This window comes from Kryptolebias marmoratus, linkage group LG20, assembly GCF_001649575.2.
Source record: "Kryptolebias marmoratus isolate JLee-2015 linkage group LG20, ASM164957v2, whole genome shotgun sequence".
NCBI lineage: Eukaryota > Metazoa > Chordata > Actinopteri > Cyprinodontiformes > Rivulidae > Kryptolebias > Kryptolebias marmoratus.
The window spans coordinates 22,634,376-22,659,537 of record NC_051449.1 but is presented as its reverse complement, the minus strand read 5'-3'; the positions used below and the strand labels follow the sequence as shown (position 1 = coordinate 22,659,537).

The window sequence follows — 25,162 nt, the reverse complement described above, 5'->3', positions numbered from 1 at the left end:
TCAAATCCCAGACCTCACTCCAACTGAGAGCTTTTGGTATGATTTAAAATATTCTGTACACAAGTGGCACCTATCCAAGTTGAAGGAGCTGTTGCTGTTTGGTCATGAAAAATTGACAAATATAGTATTTTTTTTGCTTTTTTTTTTTTTTTTACAAAAGTTACCATAAATGTTGTCAAATCCAATGAGCAGCAATATATGACATATTACATCTTGTTACTTGTATTACAAAAAATAAAAATAAAATAAAAAATAAGCAGTAGTGAGGAAAAAATAAGAATTCTTTTAAAGTATGAGCTTGTAGAACTACATTTAAAGGAGCATAAACTCAAAGTAGTCCTTTAAGACCCACAAAATGTTTAAAACATTGCTTCATTTCAAAAAGGTCTATGAGCTTATAATAATGAACAGTGGTTTTCTACAATATTTTATTCAGGTTGAAGTATGAGCTTTGGTTGGATCCTTACAACATCTTAATTTTATTTGTTAGCCATTCTGCTTTAGATTTGCTTTAGGTTGGGATCATTGCCTTGTTTTATGATCTAATTTGGTCTCATTTGACTCTGGAATACTTTGGTATACAGAGGACTTCATGGTTACTTAGGTGAATCCTGATTCATCTATTGCCTCTTCCTCCTAACCTTATTTTTTAAAATTTTATGGATTTCTGCCAATACTTATTCATTTTTTTCTTTTTTAGAATGGTGAACCAATAGGGTTTTTTGGCCCTACAATCAGAAAGTGCTCAGGGTGCACATCAAATAGAAAGTTGTTCTACTTGAAAAGAAACTTACAAATATAAGTATTTCATAGACATATTATACGAATAGACCAACTGTCCCCATCTTCTCTAATTTTTAGGAAATAAAGCCAGTAAGATCTGTTTTACAGAATGTATCGTGTATCTTTGGAACAAGTGTCTGAAATAAAGGGCTTTAAAACATGTTGCATTTGTTTATGTAAACACAAAGACATTTAAAAAGGGGTGTCCATTTTAAGGAAGATATTTTAACCAACTACCCCATGCAAAAAAAGAAAGGGTCAAGAGAACAATCAAAAGAGTAAATGTAGGGAATGTACCCACTGACTTCAAGGTGCCCATGTCCCTTGGCTGCAAGACAATGCTAAATCATCATCATCACCATCATGCTTGATAGTTGATATGACATGTTTGTTCTTATATGCTATGTTTAGTTTTCAGATGCAATTCAGATATAATTTTTCAAAGCAAAGCTGTGCTGCCATATTCTTTTAAAGAAGAACAGGTTTTGTCTATGCAACCCTACCCCAAAAAGCCATCCTTTTGCTGTCTTGAAATTTAATATTAAACAAGCTAACAGTAGTATCTCACTGGGCTGTAACTAGTTGACAAATGGTGTTTATGAGGGAGTCTCCAGAATGTCTTGTGATGTTTGTGGTTGTTCTTAATTTCCTTACGTGAGTTGCAGAGGCATGCAGTCTTGTCGTGCTCAGTGGCTTTTCCTCTGACAGTAAACATCAAAGTCTAACGTCCAGGTCTAAAAGCCACAATAACAAATAATAATTTTTGAAAAACTGGTCCAGATCTGCCTATCTTTATTTTAAAAGTAATTCAGTAGATCAAGGTGGGTACATACGAGCCAAGGTGGGTATGGTGTGGACTGAGGTGGACAACAAAATAATGTGCCTAGCCCAGAATGGAGATTTAAAAACTGTGCTCACAAAAATAGGCTGTATTTTTAAAAAACTGATCACTTGGTTCAAAGCACTCAGAATAAAGTTAGACTGCAATGGAAAAATTGAACATTTTCTCACAATTTTCAGTCTAACTAGTCCCCCAACAGCCGAAGCCCAGTGAGACCCCACCTTAAGCTGTCCTGCCAGGTTTTTGCAGAGAGAACCGGTTTTACCCAAGCAAGGATGAACCTGCTGTGATGTTCAACCCTGGGAAGTCTGACAACTATACTGAGTGTTTTCTTTTTGTAAATTATCCTTCTCACTGTAGAACTCACTCACTGACAAACTCCAAATTGTTTCCAAATTGTTTGACCTTCACTTCTCTGATGTGTTTCCTCCTTCCACTGTATCAAAACACACCTGAATTTTGTATCCTCAACAAACTGCAAATGGTAAATGATCAGTTCATCAGTGCATTCAATTAGAAGTGCCTAACTAATACTTACCTTCATTTTATTCCTATTAAGTTCTGATATGCAAAACCTTGTAATTAAAAGAGGGTGTTACTTTAGGTGATACTAGCACCTTAAAGGCTCTGCCTCAAAACCTACTAAGAAGAAATATTCATAACTGCTTTAATTTTTTTAACCTTCTTAATTCATACTCATTGTTTAATACCATTTTATGTTTTATTTCATTGTCACATTCTCAAGTGACGACACCAAAAATGCTCTAAAGATTTCCTTCTTCCTGTGCCTGATATAAGTGAACAACAGACAAATGACTGGCTGGAAAAAAGCCTCGTCATTGAACACATCTTTCATGCATCCCCCCCTACACCCACACCTCCTACCCGTCACACTTCAGGCTAAACTAGCAAGTGATCAGTCCCAGTCATTAAGCCCAGCAGCAGCATGCTGTGTGAACAAACATCTCTAATCAAAGCCTCTTAAAGACTCCTAATGAGTCTCTCCTAATTAGGCCTCCCTCTTCGAGACAATCTCTTCTCTCTGTTAGCTCAGCCTCATTTGTCTGCTATAGATTAGTGCACAAAGGGAGCAGCATGTGTGGGTGTGTTTGCGCGCAACTTTTGTCTAAATCACACTATTGAAAATCATCAGTAGTTAAGGTGAGGGGGTTGGATGAAAAGTTAATTGATGATTAAAAAGGCAGTTTGGTCTTTTTTGGGGTTTATTATTTTTAATTTGATTGAAAATCGTCCACATTAGATCACTTTTTACAACAAAACTGTTATTTTAGGTTTTGTTGTCAGTTCTCTAGCTTTTATGGTCTGGCAAATATCTAATTACCTGGATTAAATAAATAAAATAAAAAAACAGGAAGACTTTAGAAGAAATTTTGAATAGTGTAGCCAATGCTTGTAATTTTAACATATATCAACTTTTGTAAAGCCCAAAAGTAATGTGGGCATTTGGTCATCACATGTGTCAATTTTTATGTTGCTGCAGGGTTTTATATAGAAATTCTGACAAGCTATAAAGATCCTTCACTTCCAGTTTTAAAATAAATTCTTAGCTTAAATACAATGGAAGTTAATGGGAGTTTAGGTGTTCATACTGTGTTCATATCTATGAGAGACACACTGGGTGAAATAAGGCAAAATACCTGTGTTTTAATGTATAAAACATAACAATGTCAAGACTGTGAAAATATGAAAGGTTTGTTTGTAAAGAAAATTTAGAAAGATTTGACTGTTCAATTGTTAATGTGCAACATCACCACACCCAGTTGAACATTATATGGTAAAAGCTTTAAAACTCATAAAATTTACAAACTGTTTAGTTCAGTCATGTCAAGTCCAACTTTCTGACTTGTCTAAAGTGTCACGTTTAAACGAGCTGCAGTTGGGACACAAAAATACAGGTTCGCATGAGGACTCGATGAAAAGAATAAGTATTTAATGATATGTTTTTTTACAAGGCTGGAATGGCAGCAACAAAAAGAAACTAACCACACTAAATGCAGCAAAATACAAATAGAATAGCAGAAGACATGAGGGGCTCAGAGGGAACCAGCAGGGAGACAAACAGGATGACAGACTGAAGAGTGAGTGAGAGCAAAGAGTATAAGTAGGCAGGGAGGAACTAGAGGAGTGATGACAGCTGAAGCTAGAGAACATGAGGAGCAGGATGGTAAACTAAAGGTAAGAATTACTCAGGAAAGAATAGCTGATGACTCAGGGAAATACTGGGGAACAAAATAATTTAAGCACAAGGAATGTCAAAATAACAAAAAATAAACATTAAAAAGAAAAAGACAAAACAACAACAAATCAACCATAAATCTACAAAACCAAACACAGTAAATCCAGGATCATGACATGACATTGAATAATATTTCTTCTATGAAGTGTGTCTGAGCTGTAGTCCAAAGAGGGCTGGGTTTTCTAATGTATTTTGCTGTGATTCTATTGTTTTATGAAAAACTGTTTTGTAGTTTTTTTGTAAAATTTTGTCAGCATCGTACATATATTTTGTATATTTCAAAAATTTGCATGAGACTCTGTTATACAGCTGCTCATGTCGTCATACATCTGGACTTTGTCAACTTAACTGGGTCAGCAGCTCTCTCTCAACACAGCAGGACCAGCAGCTGAACCCTCGACTCACATTCAGGCTGAACAATACAAATCCTACAGGAGACACTGGAAAAGTCTACCTTATATACATTGTGTGTGTGTGATAGAACAGAGAGAAACAGACAGAGTGTGTGCAAAAAAGATAAGATCTCAAAGGATAGGATTGGAGATGAGTCGCCCTTGGCGAACAGTGATCACACACACACACACACATCAATGTTCCCTATTATTTCTTTCATTTTTTCATTTAAAACTGAGTTTTAACTCTACTTCAGGACTGAAGATTTAGGCCTTGTTTAATCTACACTGGATGCATTTTCACCTCCCATCTACAAAGATTTTTGACATTTAAAAAAATTTTCAAAGTCAAAATGTGAAACTTTTGATAGATGATGTTTCCCACATGTCCACTATCACTTTGTGGCCTAGAAACCAAAACAACAATTCAGCAGTTTTTACTGTTTTTTCCATATCTGTATTTATCTATTTGTTGGTATAAAGTATTTATTATCCTTTTTGAATTTCCTTTAGTTTCGTGTGTTTCTTGGTATCAGAGTGTTTCATTTATCTTCTTCCTGCCAGGTTGTTTCCAGTTTCTTCATTGGCCGTTTCTGTTACCACTTTGGTCTGGCAGTTTTAAGGTTTCTGTAGTTTCATGTTCCTAGCCATTGTTTTCCTCAGCTCCATGAACCTGCTCAGTTTGTCACAACTGCACCCTATCTGCTAATCAGCCCAGCTGTTTATCATTCTGTAATCACTCCTCTTTGTTATTTATACTTCTCGTTCCCTGCTGTTAGTTGTTTGATTCCTACGGCTCAGGCCATGGACAGGTACTAAAATATTAGATCAAACATCTCCTTCTGTTCTTATTGTTGGGGACTGAAGCCAGCAGGACCCAATTTATAGTAGCTACCATGATATGTGTTTGGAAGCAGAATCTGTGCACAATGTGGGGCTTCAAGTACCGCCTATGTTCCCACATTTTTTTATTTTGAAAAGTCCTATTTGCCTATATGATGGTGGAAGGACCTAAAACTTATACTGAGACCATCCAGTATAAGTCACCAACCAAAACCATCCAAAACTTTAGCCTGAACAAGATTTTTCCTTATTGATAAAATAAAACAGGACCCATTTCAATAACAAAAGTTCAATCTAACCTAATATTAAAAGAAAGACTATCATCCAGCCAAATACCCAAATATTTGTAGAATGATACTCTTTCTATAAAGACTCTCTATATGGTAGAAATGCCAATGTTATCTGGATTATGGAAGAGACTTCTGAAAAACAATTTGGTTTTATTCACATTAAGCACCAAGTTTAGGCCATGTAGCGCTGCCTGTGACAGGTAGTGATTCTTCAGGTGAGTAGGCTTAGCTGAGACCGGAAGCAGGTTAACTTCAGAAGACGATCCAAGGGCTTTCCACAAGGAATGAGCAGGTTCTAACCCAAGAGATGTCTACAGGAGTGGCACAAGGAAGGAACACTGGTGAGGTTTTAGTACAAAGGAAAAACTAGTTACAAAAAAATCTCCAGAGAGCTGGAGGTTTACTATTACCATGTGACATTCAATGATCCAGTGAAGAATGGTGTCTCAGCTCAGCCTTAAGGAGCAGATGGTGATTGATGGAAATGGACCAGAGGTATGAGTGAAAGCCCCACACATCTGCAGACACATCCCCTTCAGCTGGACAACCTGAGAGTCACTCCTGCTGGGCTCTACCTGGAGGAGGGGAAAGAGGACGGGACAGACACTGGACAGGCTGAAATCCTAACACACACAGATTGCATGACAGTTTATAGCGTGTGGAAACTGCATGCTTGTTGCTCATTCCCTCCATCAAATAAGTTCTGTTTTCAGTAGTGTTGGTTGGTTTGTTTGCAAGTTTACTTAAAGGGCAAAGATCAGATTTTGATGAAATTTTCAGGAAATGTTGGGGGTGTCCCAAGAAACAATTGATTAAAATTGGGTGGCGATCCATATCACAATCTGGATCAGACAATTTTTGAAAGACCCTATGGCCTTGGCAGAGGTTTCCGCTCTCCAAGAGCTTTTAGTTCATAAGAAAATTTTCAGACAGCAAAAATGACCATAATTCAATCAGTTTTACAGATACTGAGCTAAAATTTGGTGTGGTAGCAGCAAGAAGTCATCCTCAACAAATACTCAAAGCACTAATCATTGTGCAACATCTTTGCTTAAAACTTTGGCATTAACTGTTACAGTCAACACTACCTGTCTGTTACCAAATTACGTCATGAACCATTAAACACATTTTAATGAAACTGTCAGAAACTAATCGTTGGATGTACATCTATAACTGATTAAAATTTGAAGTCAACTCAATTCAAGAGGGCAGTCACAGCTAATTGACTTTTGCCAACACAAAACTGCCTTTAACCCACTTAAAATTACAGATGAGGTAAATTCATAGGGTAGCAGCTGAGTTATTCTGAGAACATGCTCTGAGTGTTAACACATTTGTGAAAATCTTGTTATTGTCTGGACCTAAAGACAGGTTTTCATGAAATAAAATCAGAAGTAGGAATGTAGGGATAACTGATCACATGAGATCTGTTTTTAAAACTTTGCCATTAACTGTTTAATTCAACTCTGTCTGTCTGTTAGCAAAATATTTCATAAACCACTGAACAGATTTTATTGAAACTGTCAGAAAGTAAACATTAGGTGTACATTTACAACTGATTAACTTGTCGATTCAACCACATTCAACATGGCCGCTACAGCAAAACCACATTAACAAATACAAAAATGGTCAGTTTTTTAAATATTGATTGCTATATTAGTAGTATAGCGCACATAATATTAGTATTATGATATATTATGTATGCCCAATGGACTGTATACTTTAAATTTTTAGTTTGGTAGTAACAGAGTCATTAACAACACATAATCCAAGCAGCAATGCATCTCACAAGATCTTGTGATATTTCATAAGATTGAGCATAATGTCTTTTTTTACAAGGTTTGACCAAAATGACGATAACTGTTTCTTTTGCTCATGACTTTTTCTCTTATATATATATGTACCGGTATATATAACATCTGTGATTTACAACAGTTTGGATAATTCCATTTGATAAAAACACTTTGTTCCTTTACTCACCAGAAACTCTCAGTTATTCTTGTGAAATGGATCAGCTCTGGTATAGATGCTTCAGCTCTGCTGTTTGGATGTATTTAATGAGGTTTTCTAGGGATCCAAGCAGATAGATCTCTTAATGTTTCCCAAATTTTCGCTGCTTTTTGGGAATTACCTTGTTCGTTCTAAAATGTTAACATACTGTGTTATGTGTCAAACTGTTTTTTTCAATGTTTTTATAGATTTAGCTAAAGCAGTTGGAATATATTGTATCTCTGTGACAGGCTGCTGAAAACAAAGACGTGAATATGGTGCTATGTTTATTTGAAACTGGTTCCCTGTTGAATTGTCTTTTTCTGTTATATGTAGACACAACGCTGGTTTATCCTTTGAATTTAGGAGCATTTTCATCCCTGAATGATTCATATGTTTGAGTTAAGTGACTTCACAAGCATATAAGAACATTCACTAATGCAAGAATGCGTAGATTTCCCAGCTGTTTTTCACCTTCTTAGTGCCATCACCACTTGTCCATGTGAACATGGTGCTGTGTTTAATGCAGTTTATCTTCTTCTTTTTTAGCCTAAGAGAACTTAAAGGCAACTTAACTATGTTATAGCTTGCAGACATCAAAACATTGAAATCACATGATCTTGTGGCTTTGGCAGAGGTTTGGGGACTCAAGAAGCCCGTGAAAACCAGGAGCAGCAGAGATCCACAGCTCAGGTGAGACAATATGTCCACAGGACAGCTCTTAGTCCTGCACTCCACAAATCTGGCCTTTATGGAAGAGTAGCAAAAAAAAAGGCTGTTGTTGAAGGAAAGCCAGAAGAAGTCCTGTTTGCAGTTCGACACAAGTCATGTAGAAACACAGGAAACGTGGGGAAAGCTGCTCTGCTCAGATCAGACCAAAACTGAACTTTCTGACCTAAGAGCAAAACACTGAAACACTGCACATCACCCTGAACTCACCATCCCCGTGTGAAACATGGTGGTGGCAGCATCATGCCGTAGGGATGCTTGTCTTCATCAGGGACAGGAACGCTGGTCAAGGTTGATGGGAATATGGATGGAGCTAAATACAGGACGATCCTGGAAGAAAACCTGTTAGAGGCTGCAGATGCCCTGTCAAAGGCCAGACCTAAATCCAACTGAGAACTTTTGGCAAGACTTGGAAACTGCTGCTAACAGACACTCTCCATCTAACCTGACTGAACTGCAGCTGTTTTACATAGAAGAATGGGCAAAATCTTCAGTCTTGAGATGTCCAAAAACATTGATAAAGACATTTCTGAAACAAATCCTAGATAAAAAAAAAGTAAGTTTGATGTTTCATTTTTGCTTATCATTAGCATGCCATAAATCTCTAGCTCAATCCAAACTTCTCCATCAGGAGAGGTTCTCACCACAACATGCTCCTATTCACACTGATGAAGTTCATGACAGATCCCAGATCAGCCAGGTGGAGCAACAGCAAAATTTGTCACTGTCCCAAGCAGCGGATCAATGATAATTACCCAGCTGACACGAGTACAGCTATACCTTTACAGGATCAAGAACAGGGAGAGAGGGAGATGAAGACGAGATGGAGGAGGGATGAAGGGCTCTGGGCCACACTTAGCTCCGAGCCGATCAATACTGTGTGAGCTATGGCTGTGACCGGCCCCGGGGCCCAGCCTAACAGAAGCTCAACGAGCCATTACTGGCCTCCTTCATAGGGCTCACTGCAGCCCAGCAGTGCAGTGCAGTAACGTGTATGTGTGTTTCCTTAAAAGTGCCACAAGGAAATCCGTTTGGTTTGACAGGCAACATATCACCATCAACCTACTAAAAAAACACTTCTATGAATCACATTTCAGAAAGGAATTAAAAAAAATTTTATAGGAGAAAGTGTGAATGAGTCACTCTGTGGTGATAAAAAAAAACAAAGAAAAAGATCATTTTTATGTTTCCTTAAACATCACAAACAGAACAGAACCTACGTCGATAACTGATAGTGAGATGGCTATTTTACAGCAGATAATGGGAGTTATTATTGTCGTCCCCCGAAGGCGAAAAGGCAGTACTGTTTTTGCCTCTGTGTGTGTTTGCTTGTCTTTCGTTTTAGCAAAACATCTCATGAACCCCTGGATGGATTTTAATAAAATTCTCACGAAGTAATGAACATCTTCAACTCAATAACTCTTAGAGTTAAAGCTGAAGTGAAAAGTGTTTTGAAGCCAACAAGAAATCCTAAAACATGCTTGTTGTAAAATTTTCAAAAGAAAAACAATACACTTCTTTTTTTTTAATACCAAACATTGAAAAAACTACTCTGGTGATTTTGCCTTTTTCTGTGACTCCCCTGATGTGTGACGTCCACAGATCCGCTGACGTTCACAAGCATTCAGCTATTCAACAGTGAGTGAATGAATAACAGTACAATATAGTTCAGTGTGTTGCAATTATTTGTTCAAACCAGCCAGAAAGTACTTCTGGAGTTTCATTTTTTGGCTTACCAAAAGATAAAAAAACTTTTCAGATTTGGATCCATAAGCTTCAATGTGGGAATGACTATCAGAACTCGAGTTCGGACCACTTCAAAGAGGAGCACCGCTCCCTCCCTCATTAATGCGGTGGACTGGCTTCATGCCAAAAAAACCCCAAAAAACAGGACCTTTTGCCAATTATTTTTAATTTTAAAAGAAAGGCAAATGGAGAGGAGGACATGGCCACAGAGAAGGAGACGAGAAACGGAAAGTTTTCCTTCGATCATGACGTGAATGTGCACTGTCATTAAAGGTCTGAGCTGCTTACAGGCCAACAGCCTGAGATCAGTTTGGGATTCAGAGCAGTTTGTTATTGAAGAAAAAATATAAACAATCCATGAGTGATTAAACAAATGTCATATTCTAAAACTCCTGTTGATTAGTTTACTCTGGTGTGAGAGTTCATAAACACTACTCTGAATGGCACCAATGTTTTTAACGAGTTGCCATCTGGTTAGCATCAACTTAGCTTCAAGTTGGCTTTGAGTTAGCAACGTTAGCTCCTCTCCTGCCAGTGTTATTGATTTGCAGTGTGCTGATGTCATGACACCGATCTGGGGGTAATCGGTTCTCACTGTTCCACTCCACATTGCCAACTTGGTCTTTATGTGTGTTGTTTTGTCAGCCATGACGGCCCTGGTAATTATTAGAATCCGAATCTGAAGAGTTTTCATCTGATTCCAGAGATCCAGCCATCAGTTCAGGGTTTTCATCTGATTCCAGAGATCCAGCCATCGGTTCAGGATCAAACTGGTATGGTTGTATATCCATTATTCCTGCAAAGTCTTCTGGCATTTCTTCATATTCAAAAAAGGCTTCTTCTTTCATTTCCACTAGTAAACAACCGGACAGTAGCGGCATTCTTGGCCTGCCGGGGCACAGTGCTCATCATGAACTGAGGACGGAACTCTGCCCCACAAACCACCCACTTCAGAAATTATTGACTAAAATGCTAAAAACAAGTTATTTAAGTTTTAAGTCAGAAAAATGGGTCCCTGCAATGTTGTGTGGATGTGTTTGACTAAATAACTTTCATGAAATGTCATTTTTTTAAGATTTGATTTTAATTCACCTTTAAGTCAATTCACAATGGCTGTGACAATTAAGTAAACTTCGCCAACACAAAAATGTATGTAACTCCTTCAGTTTCACAAATATTGAGCTAAAATTTGATGTAGTAGAAGCTGAAAGTCACAGTTCGAGCACTAACTAATTGTGTAAGTTAAATATTTCATTTCAAAGTGTCAAAGTTACAAAAACAAAGGTCATAGCAGTAATGTTGTAAATGAACTGAACATTTTTATATGTAAGTGGTTAAAATAGCTGAAAGTATAATAAAGTTGTTATGGTCTAACATATATACATATAAAAGAAACTGTGGTGTCATAACAAGTCAGAGATATGCTGAATGCTGAAACCTTTGCTGAAAATTGTTGAGGAAGGTAAAACCGGATGGGTAAAATTAGTACAACAGTTGTTCAAACCTGCAAAACAGTAACTTAAAGACAATTTTTTCAAATCTGTCGCTGAAGTAGCTAAAAAAAGTTGGTAAAACAGTAAACTCAAAATTACCTAAAAGCTAAAATTTTGCAAAACACTTGCCAAAGGCTAAACCAGCAGATGTGATGATCCATGGTTTTTTGGTTGTTGTAGGTTGGTTGTGTTTTATTTCTTTTGTATTGTGTTCTTATTTCACCATGTTTTTCTTGTTCTTTCATTTTCAGGTTCCTGGTGTTTAGTTTGTTTCCCAGTGTTTTTCAGCCATTTTTCCTTCATTATTCTTGCCTGAAGTCTACCACTCACACCTGCTTCTCATGTTCATTTGTTTCAACTGTTTCCACTAGTAATCATTCTTCACAGCCTACTTATACTATTGGTTTACTCTCACGCTTTAGTCTGTCATCTTGTTTGTTACCTGCCTGTGTGTCTGTGTTCTTGTTTGCCTGTTCCCTGCATGCTCCTTGCGCTTAACCAAATTTGTATTTTATTTGTTGCTTTGTGAGCTGGGAGATTTTGTGATTAAAATCAAAGTTTTTTCCTCTAGCCCTCATGACTCTGACCCAACAATGACGGACTCACACCATGACCAAGCAGACTCCCAGCTCCTTGACCACCTGTCAACTGCAGAGATTTCACCCACAGAACTCCTTGTTATCATTTCACAACTCCAGAGGCTACTTTTTTCCAATCACCCACAATGTTGACCTAAAATTTCAACGGACTGCTTACTTTCTCATTGAAACAATTTTTTTCTTCTAAACCCAAATTTTCAAAAATACCAGACCTCTGCCAACTTCTTATCAAAATTTAAATTCAGAAAGGTCAATTGATCATTTATTTCTGCTTCCAACAATTCTCCAGAGCCCAGCCTTTCTCCATAGTTCAGCCACTCAAATTCATACTGCCCTTGTCGTCACTGCAGTCATCAACATAAGGCAGACTCCTTTGCTGCCCCTGCTCCTCCAGAGCCTTCCTCCACAGGCCTTGGCCACCAGTTTTACTTTCCTCATTTGCATAATCTGTCAAGCTCTAAACCTTCTGTGCTACCGAGCTTCATGCCACCATCACCCTGGTTTCAACCACAGAGAGAATGCTGACTCAGCAGAGTCCAGTGTTTTCATGTAAATATGTGTTTTTCTTTTCATAGAAACTGCATCTGGACCAATTCTTCTGTGTCTTTTTCCTGTTCTCTTAAACCCCAGCTGGTCAAAGGAGATGGGCACCCATCTTGAGCCTGGTTCTGCTGGAGGTTTCTTCCTGTTAAAAGTGAGATTTTCCTTTCCACTGTTGCCAATGTGCTGCTTAGGATGGGAGATTGTGCCAAAGTAAAGATTTGATGCAATCTGTTGACTTGCTTAGATAACATTATAAAATGCCTATTTCATGAGGTATGTGAATGTTTTTGTACAGTGTCTTGAGATGACTCAATAGATTACCTAAATAAACTGAACAAATAATATTAAATACTAATTTGATCTGTCAGTGAATGTTGCCGTGCTTTAAAAATCCCAGACTGTCACAGAGCATCCTGACATTTTCATCCCTTTTACCTGGTGGTATACGCTAGCAGCAAGTTCATCATGGTGGGAATGAGTGTACGTGGTGTCATGTCATAACAAATTAGGCAGACGGGGCAACAGGGCAGCAGATTGTTCCATTCATCAGCAGAGAAATAGATCATGTCACTTCAGTCTGTGTGTGGAGGCCTGCGGAGGTGCGCTACATCAAACAAAACTGTAGGAAATGAGACCTTCATGACACATTATAGGTGTTACTGAGTGGAGGATGAACACGTTTAAAGCATATCAAGACATTTTCCTTGTTTAAGATTAATAAGACTAAAGTCTAGACTTTGTATCATAGCTATAAAGTTCCTGTGTGCACCCTGATACTTCATCAACACAATGAACTTTTCCAACTAAAATGAGCAATTATCACCTGCCACCGAATGTGAATGTTTTTGCTGGAGCATGTGTGTATAGGCATGCGTTTGTGAGTCTGTTTGCAAACTTTTTCATGAACCATCAGACAGATGGCAATTAAAGAAATATTAATCATATAGGTTGTTTAGAGCACCTTGATTTAAGTTCATTATATGTGTATGATTAAGCTTTTCTGTCTATGTCACTCTGACACAAATAAAAGTTATAGGGGACTACAAAGGTAATGTTTAACTTCTGTAAACAGGTGAAAAAGTCCAAAATTGAGGCATCACCAGATGGTTATGACCACACAGTCCCGGGGGTGGTATTAAATCTAAGCTTACGTAAGAGAAGCTACGCATTTTATAAAACAGAGTGCAGACCAAGGGATGTCAGATCACACAGATCATAGGTCGCAGAGCGTTTGAGGGAAGTGATCTCCAGTTTTTTGCAAAAAATTGCTTGGTGGGTTTTAACTGATTTGTCTTAAATTCTCTTAAGGTGGTCTCCTGTCAATTCCTCCAGAATCAAAAACGTACCTGGCAGAGTGCTAAGAAGGCATTCTTAACACAACGAAACTCTGAAAGAAACCAACAAATGTACTTCTATAACTGATTAACTTTCGAAGTCAACCTGATTCAAGATGGCCACCACAGCCAACTGATTTTACCCATTACAAAATGTCTCATACACAGCCAGTTTTACAGATATTGAGTTATAGTTAGGCGTGGTAGTAGCTAAGAGTCATCCCCAATTCACATTCTGAGCACTAATCAATCCCACAAAACTTTTGTTTGACATTTCCCCTTAATTATTACAGTCAACTCTGCCTGTCTGATGGCAAAATATCTCATGTACCACTAGATGGGTTTAGGTAAAACTTTAAGAACATAGTCATCTACAACTACTTAACTTGTGTCAGGTTTTACCAAAATAGTCAAAGGCAGACAGACTTAGGAGACTGAATAAAAGGTAAGTGAGTTTATTTACAGTGCTAGAGGATAAACGGGAACAGATCTGGAAAGGAGGACAACTGATGAGTATTTGTTTGTTCACGAGAATGATGAGACTCAGCAGGAGGAAGTGGAATTGCTTTCTTACAGTGCGATGTAGGTGAGAAGCAGCGGTGAAATCCAACGGTGAGTATTTACAGATGTATGTAGGGGCGCCAACTTGAGGTTCCAGCGGTGAGTATTTACAGACAGAAGGTTGACACATCGACGTGAAGATCCCACGGTGAGTATTTTCAGGAAGCGTTTGTTGCTGGGGAGGGTGTGGTTACCAGGTGGAGGCAGACAGGCAGTACACGGATCAGATCAGGTGAGCGGCTCACAAAAACTCCTTCCAGTAGAGTCCAACAGGTCTTCAGGATTTTGCAGGGAACAGGAACTCTGAGAGTACACAGAAAAACAAAAACTCATTCACGCAAAGAACGAGTTACACAACCTAGGTTGGCCAATAAGCTTATTACCCCAAAGCGAGCAACGCTCCAGCGCTGCTCTGATCTTCTCTGCAGTCTTAAATACCCAGCATGCTGAAGGCTTGATCAGCTGCAGCTGGAGATTATTAAGGAACCGACTAACCAGGAACCAGGACAAACAACCAGGAATGCCACATTTTGGAGTCACCCCTTTGCAAAATGACCACCACAGATACAGTAATTTATATTAGCCAACACAAAAATTACTCTTATTCTGTCAATTTTACAAACATTGAGCTAAATTTTGCTGTGATAGTAGCTGAGTCATTGACCACACATACTCTGAGAGCAACATCTTTGCTTTAAACTTTGGCAGTAACTATTCACATCAACCCTGTTTACCTTTTAGCAAAATATCTTATGAACCACTGGACAGAATTTAGTGAAACTCTCTGGAAGTAAAGATAGAATATGCATCTGCAATTCATTATTTTTTTTAAAGTCAGTCCAATTCAAGATTTCTGTCATAGCTAATCAACTTTGACTAAACCAGAAATGGCTTTAACGCAGACTTTTTTTACAGATACTGAGTTAAATTATTGATGTGGTCGTAGCTGAGAGTTATTCACAACACATCCTCTGAGAGTAACATATCACAATATCGAATGATCTCGCGCATAGCATTATTTTCAAGATTCTGCCAAAACGGCTACAACTTTGTCATTTCTCATTATAAGATGATTTTAGTTTAACACTTTGGCATGAAATGAATGCTTGGCCTTTTTTTGTGTGTGTGTGTCAAATCTCATATCTCAAACTGAAGACCATTAGGAAGGGAATGTGATTGTCTCGATGTTCCTGCATTCTTTTGTAAAACACTGTCTGACAAATTCTCTTTTTGTAACCTCTGCAAGGTTCAGCAGCTACGTTCAGTGACTGTGAGAGAGGAGTGAGTTAGGAAGAGGAAGAGCGACAGGCAATCATTTCTCTGTGCGAGCAGCAGAGCGGGCAGGCGAGCAGATGAAAGCCCATTTTCCTCTGATTAAGTCCTCTGAAAATATTCCATTTGTCAGTGCCACAGCAGCTGAGACAGGCCCCGGCCCGCGCAGCCAGCCGACTGGATCTGTTGACTACGTAGCTGCCACGATTTACATTGCACACTGACAACATCATCATTTTCCCCCTCTAATGTCCTCCTTCTCTTCCGTCTAGCCCTCCCCTTGTCCCTCCACCTTGGCCACTGCTTCACTCCCCCCACCCCCACCTCTCATCCCAGCCGCGGTGCTCAACGCCTGCCGCCCCCTCAACAGCCTATTTTTGTTTGATCTGCCCTCATTGCAAGGTTGACTGCCACCAAAGGGGGGGGGAGTAGAGAGGGTCCTGGCTCTATCTCCGTCATAGTCATTTTCAATGTCATAAATTTCAATTTCTAATCTTTTTTTTTTCTGTTCTTCACCACCACCACCACCCACCCACTTCCCTTTCCTCCGTTCCTTTCTTGCATGGCATACCCATCTTGGGAATTTGTCAATTCTTTTTCCTCTCTCTTGTCTTTCTTATTTTATTCATTCTGACTCCCTCCTTCCGAAAACACCTATTGGCTATTATCCTATCTCTTGTCTTCCCCCAGACTTCTGCCACACAAAATACAATTTTCACCCGGCCGCATCTGTGATGAGATCTAAATGATAGATCGTTAATATTTTGTTGAAAAAGAAATGGAGTTGTTTCTCCTATTTTAAATATTGCCATTTTCCCTCCACATGCTTGTCTACTATTGAGATGTTCTTCTTCAGCAACAACACATCAGGGTGATGTAGAAACAATCACGTTTTTTTGCATTTCTCCTCTTAGTTGATGATTGTGCACAAGTGAGTGTTTTGTTCACTAAAAGAAGTGGAGAACTCGACAGACATAAAAAAAGATGCTTGCTCTTTGTCTCTTAAAGGGTCTCTTAGTTTGAAACTCTGACAGCAAGCAAATGAAGCAAGTGTGATTGTTGTGGGAGAAAAGATTAGGTGAAACCATTAGAAGAGACTAGAGCAAATCTTTATCACAGACTGTCGTATAAAAAGGAGGAGCGGTGGAGTAACAGCTCACATTTGATATTGAAGGTACTGATAAACAGGATAGACCTTTTCTCTTAGAAAACAATTAACCATGTGTCTTGTGCTGTTGGAATATATTTTGTGAATGACTGTCAGTTACTACCACATCAAAGTTTAGCGCAATATCTGTCATGAAGTCTGCAATGAACTGTGATGAAGTAATTTGTGTGTAAGATCAGGCCAATTAGCTGTGGTGGCCATCCTAAATTGACTTTAAAAAATCAGTTGAAGTTAAAGTTTCATTGAAGTCCATCCAGTGGTTTATGCAACATTTTGCTAACAGACAAACAGAGTTGACTCCAACAGTTAATGCCAGAGTTTTAAGCAAAAATGTTGTGCAATGTGTTGTGCTCAAAGTAGGTGTTAGGTGTAAGGATTTGAGTTCTTATTTGAGTTTCTTTTGGATTAGGATTATTGTTTTATGTTTCTGTAGTTCTGTTTTATTTCTTGTTATCCCTGTGTTTAGTTTTATATCGTAATTTCTTGTTTAGTTTTTGCTCCTTTTGCCCTTTGTGTCCCTGTCATTATTCACCTGTCCTCAGCTCTGTACTAGTTTGCCTGCCACACCCATCTTCACCTGTCCCAAGTCTGTAGTCAGTCACCTGTGCACACTTACCAATCACCCTCTGTCTTTAAAACCTGTTCCTCAACTTCTCATACTCACTGGTGTCATGATTTGGGGTTCTTGTGTTTCTGGTTCATGTTTCAGTTTGGGGTTGTTGTTTCTTTTATTTTGTTATTTAGTTGCCTTTATGTTTAGTTTGGGCTTAGCTCAAACTAAACATAAAGGCAACATTGTCCACCTGCCCATGTCCACCTGCTCCTAGTTTGTAATCACTCACCTGTGCCCACTTCCCCTAATAACCCTCTGCTTTAAAACCTGGTCATTTCCTCATTTTACTCGCTGGTCCATTGTTGCTTATTTGCACTGTCTGGTTTCTCTTGTGTCTTGCCTTGTCTTGTTGTTTGTACTACGTCCTGGACTTTTGTTATGGTTTGATTTTGCTGCCTCGTCAGCTTTTTGTTTTTGTTCTTTTATTTTAAAATTAATTGTTTAACTTCTTAGAATCTATGATGAGTCTGCACATTGGGTTTGCCGCAATCTCCACCCAACCTGACAACTGGTTCATTTTTGCTCCATGCACTGCCTAGTTTTCCTCATGTCCCTTGTGATCTCCGTGTTCCCTGAAACTATGAAGTTTGTGTTATTTAGTTTCTGCTGCCACGTCACCATTTTGTTTTGTTTGTTTAAAATAAAAAGCTTAAGTTTTCTTTGTCTCTGAGCTCTTGTGCCAGTCTGCATTTTGGGCTCATTCTTCTCACCTAAACTGACAATGGGAATGGTGCTCACCTACCACCACATAAAACTTTAGTTCAGTATCTGTAAAATTGGCCGAGTTCTAGACATTTTTATGTTTTCCAAAGTCTGCTGGCTGTGGTGGCCATCTTGCATTGGGTTAACTCCAAATGTTAATCAGTTGTAGATACCAGGGCACTGATTACTTTCTGAAAGTTATTGAAGATGAATGAGTTTAAGAACCTGGGATTGGAAAAGCGTGCAGGCAGTAGAGTGAATGAAAACAAGTGCCCGAGGTGATTTGTGAAAGAAGGATAGCAGCATAAGTGAAAAGGAAGGTTTACAGGATGATGTTGAGGCCTCCTATGATATATGGCAAGGAGACAGCAGTGGACCAACAGTGAACCTATTGTTAGCAAGAGCTGGTTTAGTGCTGGCTCTTTCAGATTTGATTCTATCATTTGACTCCATGTCGTAAATTTCAACTTCCAATCTTCTGCACTTTTTGAGAAGTTTTTTTTTAGCTCATCTCAACAACAGAAACCTTTGGAGCAGGTTAACAATGAACAAAGAGTGGACAGCAGTGGGATCTGACAAAGAACTGAAGGTGATATGGGAAATTTCATGCTGGAAGAAGTGATTGCAAAGTGAGTGCAGCTGATTCACAAATGAGGGATCTGTGAGTAATCAGGAACTGACAGCAGGAATGACTTGGCAAATAACTGCAGATGACACAGGAATAAGGCTAATGCTGAAACTTGTTGAACAAATGAAAATATCTAAGACCTGCAATATAATAACTATGTTTTTAAAACATTTACTGTGTCCAATACCTAAGTTTAGTTGGGAACTTTCTCTACGGAGAGCTGAAGAAGGAGCAAAAACTAAAAAACTGTCGTCAGATGCTGTGCTGTGTGAATTAAATGCTGACTGAAGTCATGCAAATATGATGCTAATGAGCAGAGGGAGGGAGGGAGTGCCAGGTAGGAGGTAAAGTTTGGTTAGAGAGCGAGCTGGCGAGACAGCAGGCAAATGGGCAACGCTTGGCTGAGCAGTGAGCGTGCTACTCACGACGACTCGATGAGAGAAAGACCATTAAGTGACAGAAAGATGGTAAGATGAAGAGAGAAACAGACTTGGAAGAAAGACCCTGTGGGCTAATGAATGCTGATTAATTTTCAAATTACTTTTTACCACTTTGTTTTCTTTCTGCTCTGGTTCCCATTTCTTATTGTACCACCTTTTAGCATTTTAAATCAGTTGTACATATTGCACATGATTTTATAGTTCTTGTTGAAAGTCCCATTAAAATTCTGTTTAATGCTACGTGAAGAAGATGGCATGCAGTCTTATTAAATCACAGTTTTTTATAGAAGAAATCCTAATGTTGCAGTGAACTGTGCTCAGGAAGCTTCTAATACTTTGTGAGCTTTCCTGGCTTTAATTTTTGTCTTGATCTGCTCTGAAAATGCTACTGCTTTATCGCGTTAGCTAACTCGAGTTTTTGCTTCCCACCTAAACATATTTTTTGGTGACTTAGATTTGGAGATATATTCAGGACATGGTTTTAATTCAGGGAGAGGTTTTGACACCCCAAATTAAGACTTGGTTCATCCCAAAGGAGATTAAAAACAACAGGTTAATTCCATATTATCCATAATCATACATTTTAAACTTAATTTCTCACATTTCAACCTGGAAAATTCTGATGTTATAATTTCAAACCCCTATAGTGGGTCGTATCAAATCTTAACTCTGCTGTAACATGAACCTCCCCCCACCTTAAGTTATATGGTTAGCAGAGCCTCTCAGCCCAAGTTCCTGTATAAAGACATTATGATCAGCTACAAGTCAAACAAACACAAAGTCAGCAGAGATTAAATATTCTAATTATTGCTAACATCATTGTTAGCAAGACTAGGCTGCAGTTTTACATTCCTGACCTTCTGTGAGGACTCCCTTTGAGTAAAAATAAGTAAAAATCATTTTAAAATACAAAAGTAGCAAAAAAAATTTTGAAATCAAAACCCCTATTTTCATTTTGAATGAACTAGTAGTTCATTAGCATTAGTTGAAACCTAATGTGGCAGGTCTGTGCAGATTTACCTTTAAGGTGAGTGGTGGGTGGCACCAACGCCGCCTTTAAAGCCAGGTGTGACATACAGTCTTGTGGGGCTTCCTGGTGACAGCGTGCTGTGTGCTCCTGTGGTGAATTGTGCTGTGCTTGCCATCGTCGTATCCAGGTTAGTTTTGTGGTTCCTTTTTGTTGTTCCTGACTTCTAGACTGGTTTCTGTATTCATGATGGCTTGGGTTCAGGATTGCAGTTGGGTTGTGTGGGTTCCTCCTGCTCTCTGGAGTGCGTGTGGTTGGGCGTGCGCTGTGGGCTTGTGGTTTTCGCCAGGGTAAGTGGCTTTATTGTCCGGCTCGTTTTGGGCTTTGTGCTATGGCTAACATTAAATTTTGCTTCTAGATCTTGGACCATATATTTTGGTGGCTCCTCCCTTCCTCCTGTGGCGTTTAGGTGCACTCACCTGACCAGCAGGTGCACAGCACAAGGTGTGCAGCTGCGTCAAGGCCGCCTTCCTGCTGAAGGGGCCATTGTTTTGTCCCAGTTTTGCTGCTTTATGCAGTTGTCCTTTGGATTACAAACTACCCAATTAATAATCTAATTTTATTTAGGTAAGGGCTCAACCTGCCTATAGTGAGTCTTTTGTAATTTAATTGCATGTTTATTTGCTGATGCTGTTTTTTCCTTTGCATGTCGATTTACGTATAATTTGCCTGCATGTTTGGTGTTCTGTTATTTTATTACTGGTTTGTTTGTTTTTTACTGTTTGGTTGTGTAGCAGGAAGAAGCCTGCCCCAATATTCAAAACACCTGGCACCTAATCACCTCATGATGGGTGGAGAGTATAAAGGGAGACACTCTCACCTGGTTGCCTTATGCTGGCATTTGGCTGCACGTCATTGGGAAGGTCGCTTGTGTAGTGTGCAGGTCTAAAACTCAAACATCAGTAAGTAATGTTTCTCCTTCTGCATAAGATCTACAATTTCAGTGTTTGACTTGAATTGTTTAAATCTAGAAACTACTGGAAGTCTCCTGCTTGGTACTGGGGTGTGGCTGCAATTTACCCTCTCCAGTGCAGTTTAACATAAAACAGAACATATTGGCAAGCTGATCCTCCCGCTGTGGGCCGGTAAGGATTCTCTGGTTGGGGTGGAGGCATCCAGCTCTGGTAAGTGACAGTGGTTTCCTCTGCCTTCTACCAACTTCTGTAAATCACCTATTAACCTTTTGATTTAATTTCAGCTCTGACACCACTGCAGCTTGCTGGAGACCCTGCTGTTTTGTTTTACTGCTTGATTTCATTTTTTTTGTTTAGTTTACCTTGTTTCATCAACTGACTGTATTTTATTTTTGTAACTGCTTTGTTTAATTTGTTACTTTAGAGCATTCTAATGCTTGGTGTGGCCTCCAGCTTTGCTGCAGGTTGCACCGCGGAGAAACTGTGCCGCCCAGTAGTGTGCCCCCACTCGCCTGCCATCAATGCCGCCGTGGCTGGCTGAAATGGCTGCCAAGTGCATGCCACCCGTCCAGCATCGAACAGACCCTGCAGGTATCTCAGGATGTCATGTAGGGAACACCCAACTGGGTCAACCCCCTTGAGCCTGCACCACGCCGAGAAACGGCGCCAGCAATGGGCATAAATCCTCATCGTAGATGGAGCCCTGGCACTGTGCAGGGTTCACTGAATGGAGGGCTCTAGACCTGTCAGGGGCTGCCAGCACCCTTCAGTGGCCACACTGTGAGCTGCAGACAGCCTGGAGATGGGTGCCAAATCCTCCCCTGCATCTGAGACAACAGGTCTGCCCTGACCGGAAGTCGCCATGGCTCCCCATCCAGCAGACTGAGGAGAAGTGGAAACCAGACCCTCATGGGCCACTCGGGGGCCACCAAGAGGACTCTCATGGTCCCTGACCTCACTCAGTGGAGAGTGGGCAGAATCAGTAGAAATGGGGGAAAGGCATACAGCAGACCGGCTGGCCATCCATTCGCGAGGGCAAAGAGATCGGCCTGGGCCCTGCCGAACCGGCCCCATATCTGCTGAACCACCTGAGGATTGAGCCTCCATTCCCCTGGGGGAAGCCTCTGGCGGGACAGGTAGTCGGCCAGAGAGTTTCTTGTCCCCAGTAGGTGCATAGCCCTGATGGAAGTGAAGCGAGGGTATGCCCAGGTCCACAGCCTCCGGGCCTCCCTTAGGCACCGTAACGACCTGGTCCCACCCTGGTGGTTGATGTGGAACACTGCCGAGGTGCTGTCCGACCTGACGAACACATGCTTCCCCTCGAGAGAGAGAGAGAGGGCAAGAAGTGCCTGAGCGCCCCATAGATCGCTCTCAGCTCCAAGACATTGATGTGGAGGTGCCCCTCCTGAGGGGTCCACCGCCCTTGGACGGACCTGCACTGCCACACTGCCCCCCACCCCAGGGGCGATGCGTCTGTAGTGACCACCTCCCGCCTTGCAGGGACCGCGCCGAGGGAGACCCCCTGCTGCAGGTATGCTCTGCCCCGCCACCGGCGGAGGAGCACTGCACAGCTGGGTGTAATCCGCACCTTGACCTGCCGGTGCTGCCAGGGGTCCATGTGGAGGCTGTTGAGCCATCTCTGCAAGGGCCGCAAGTGAAGCAGCCCCAGGGGAGTTAAAGCTGAGGCTGCGACCAGCATCCCCAGCAGTCTCTCCCACAGCTGGAGTGGAGGTGCTGCCCCGACATGAAAGAACTGGAGTAGGGACTGAATCCTATCCACCCTCTCCGTAGTCAGACGGGCTCGCATGGCCACTGAATCCAGGGCCATGCCCAGAAAGACCACCTGCTGGGCTGGGATCAGCGAACTCTTCTGCCGATTCACTGCGATCCCTAGCACTTCGACATGGTCCAGGACCTTCGACGTTGCCTGCTCTGCCTCTTGAAAAGAGGGGGCGCAGAGGAGCCAGTCGTCGAGATATGGCAGGATCTTTAGCCCCGACAGACACAGGGGGCTTAAGACTGCCCTCATGCACCTCGTGAATATCCGAGGGGCTAAGAAGAGCCCGAACAGCAGGACCGCAAACACGCCGTGAAAGGCAAACCACAGGTACTTCCTGTGTTCCGGGTGGATTGGAACGTGGAAGTACGCGTCCTTCAGGTCTATGGATGTAAACCACTCTCCTGGACAGATGGTCCGAAGAACGTCGCACCTGCGATGAAGGCAGGACCTTCAGAAATTGGTTCAACCCCCTGAGATCCAGCACTGGCCGAAGAAGCCGTCTTTCTTTGGAATGAGGAAGTAGGTCGAGTAGAACCCACCAGCCTGTAAAGGCAGTGGAACCAATACTATGGCCTTTTTGTCCAGGAGGGTTTCTATTTCCTGCAGCAGAACCGCAGTTCACGCAGGATCTGTGACCGAGGTCACCTTGACCCCCGATGGGGGTGGGGGCCGACGGCGGAACTGCAACCTGTACCCTTTGGACATGGTACCTAACACCCACGCGTCTGCGCAGTGGGCCTTCCAATAGGCCAGGTGCAGCCGTGAAAACCTCCTGCCACAGTCCGACTCTGCTGCATAAACTGTGGACGAGTGGCGGCCCGAAATTGACGGCGCGGGTCTCGTACGTCCCGTCTCCGTGGTTGTGGAATGGGAGGTCCCATCGGCCCACCTCGACCACCCGCAGCCCCAGTGGCCTCACTGGACTGCCTACGGCGTTCTAGTGCCCTCTCGGCCTCTGGTCCAAACAGCTGGCCCGGGACTACCGGCAGCCTGCGCAGGCTCTGCCTACAATGATCTGAGACGGGCGCCTGCGCCAACCAGACCTGCGCCAACCAGACCGCTCCCACCGCGCCCGGCTGCAGCATCTGGGATTGAGCCAGGAGGAGAATCGAGAGGGAATTGCCAATACGTGCCATACGGGCCGCAGCGTCGTATGCTCGGCACAAAAGGTCGTCTGTCACCCAACACTGGGCGCTCGGACAGCGGGCCTTCTCTTTCAGCGCCTCGTCCGGGGAAAGGACCAATGACGCGATGCAGTGATCCACGAGGGGCATGCTCAGACTTGCTCCACCTCAGCCCTTAAAGAGTCAACCTCTTGCCGGGATGGGCGCGCCAGCCGAGGCCTCTTCCTCCGCGGGCTGCGGTGCTCATCCGTCGACGCATCCCCCCGCCTCCCGGAGCACGGTTGAGGCACTGCTGAGGGTGGCCGCTCTGCCGCCAACAGTAGATCCTCTACCTGCCGTAGCCTGTCCGTTCTCACCGACAACGGCAAGATACTGCAGTTCATGCATGGGTCAGTCAGAGCCTCCCTCAGATGACCTACGCCCAGGCACTTGGGACACAGGTCATGGCCGTCCTCCACCTGGAGACAAGACTAAACATAAAGATAACTAAAGATAACTAAATAAAAAACTAAAATAAAATAAACAATAAACTCAAATAAATATGATTTAAAAAACCCAAATTCTGACAGCAGAGAGGTGTATACCTGATTTTTCTGTTGATACTGACGTTTGGATGAAAAACATTCAGATCTTTGTTGTTGAAAGTTTGCTCTTATGTTAGTTTTACTCCAAAATATTTTGTTTGTAATATTTGATTCCAGAGATTATTGTGTTTTGTGTGAACTGATGAACTGAAGGTCATTTATTGTAATCTATATCTATATGGCAGACACTGGATTAAGACAGGAAAAATACTATTAGATGGTACTAATACACACTGAGTTTTTACAGGTTCATCACTTTGTTTTTGTTTTTTTTTTTGGAGTTAGAGCAGATCAGTTTATCAGTTTTCCATGATGGTGATTTTATCATCATCAACATTTTTGAGAGTGACAAAACTCTCAAGGTGTGAAATATAGCTAGAAGGACAAACGCTGTGTTCTGACAATGTCACTAACTTCACTTCTCATGCCAGTGAAGCTCGAATGGAGTCGTATTTATTTCACTCTCCTGTCTGGAAAAGACACAGTAATTAACCAGTTGAACACAGCAGG

At 41.3% G+C, this 25,162-nt stretch overlaps 1 pseudogene; it reads right to left on the bottom strand.

The window, feature by feature from the left end:
- Window positions 1–21,733: 21,733 nt before the first annotated feature.
- Window positions 21,734–24,218, bottom strand: LOC112451074 (annotated as a pseudogene).
- Between the last annotated feature and the right edge of the window lie 944 nt (window positions 24,219–25,162).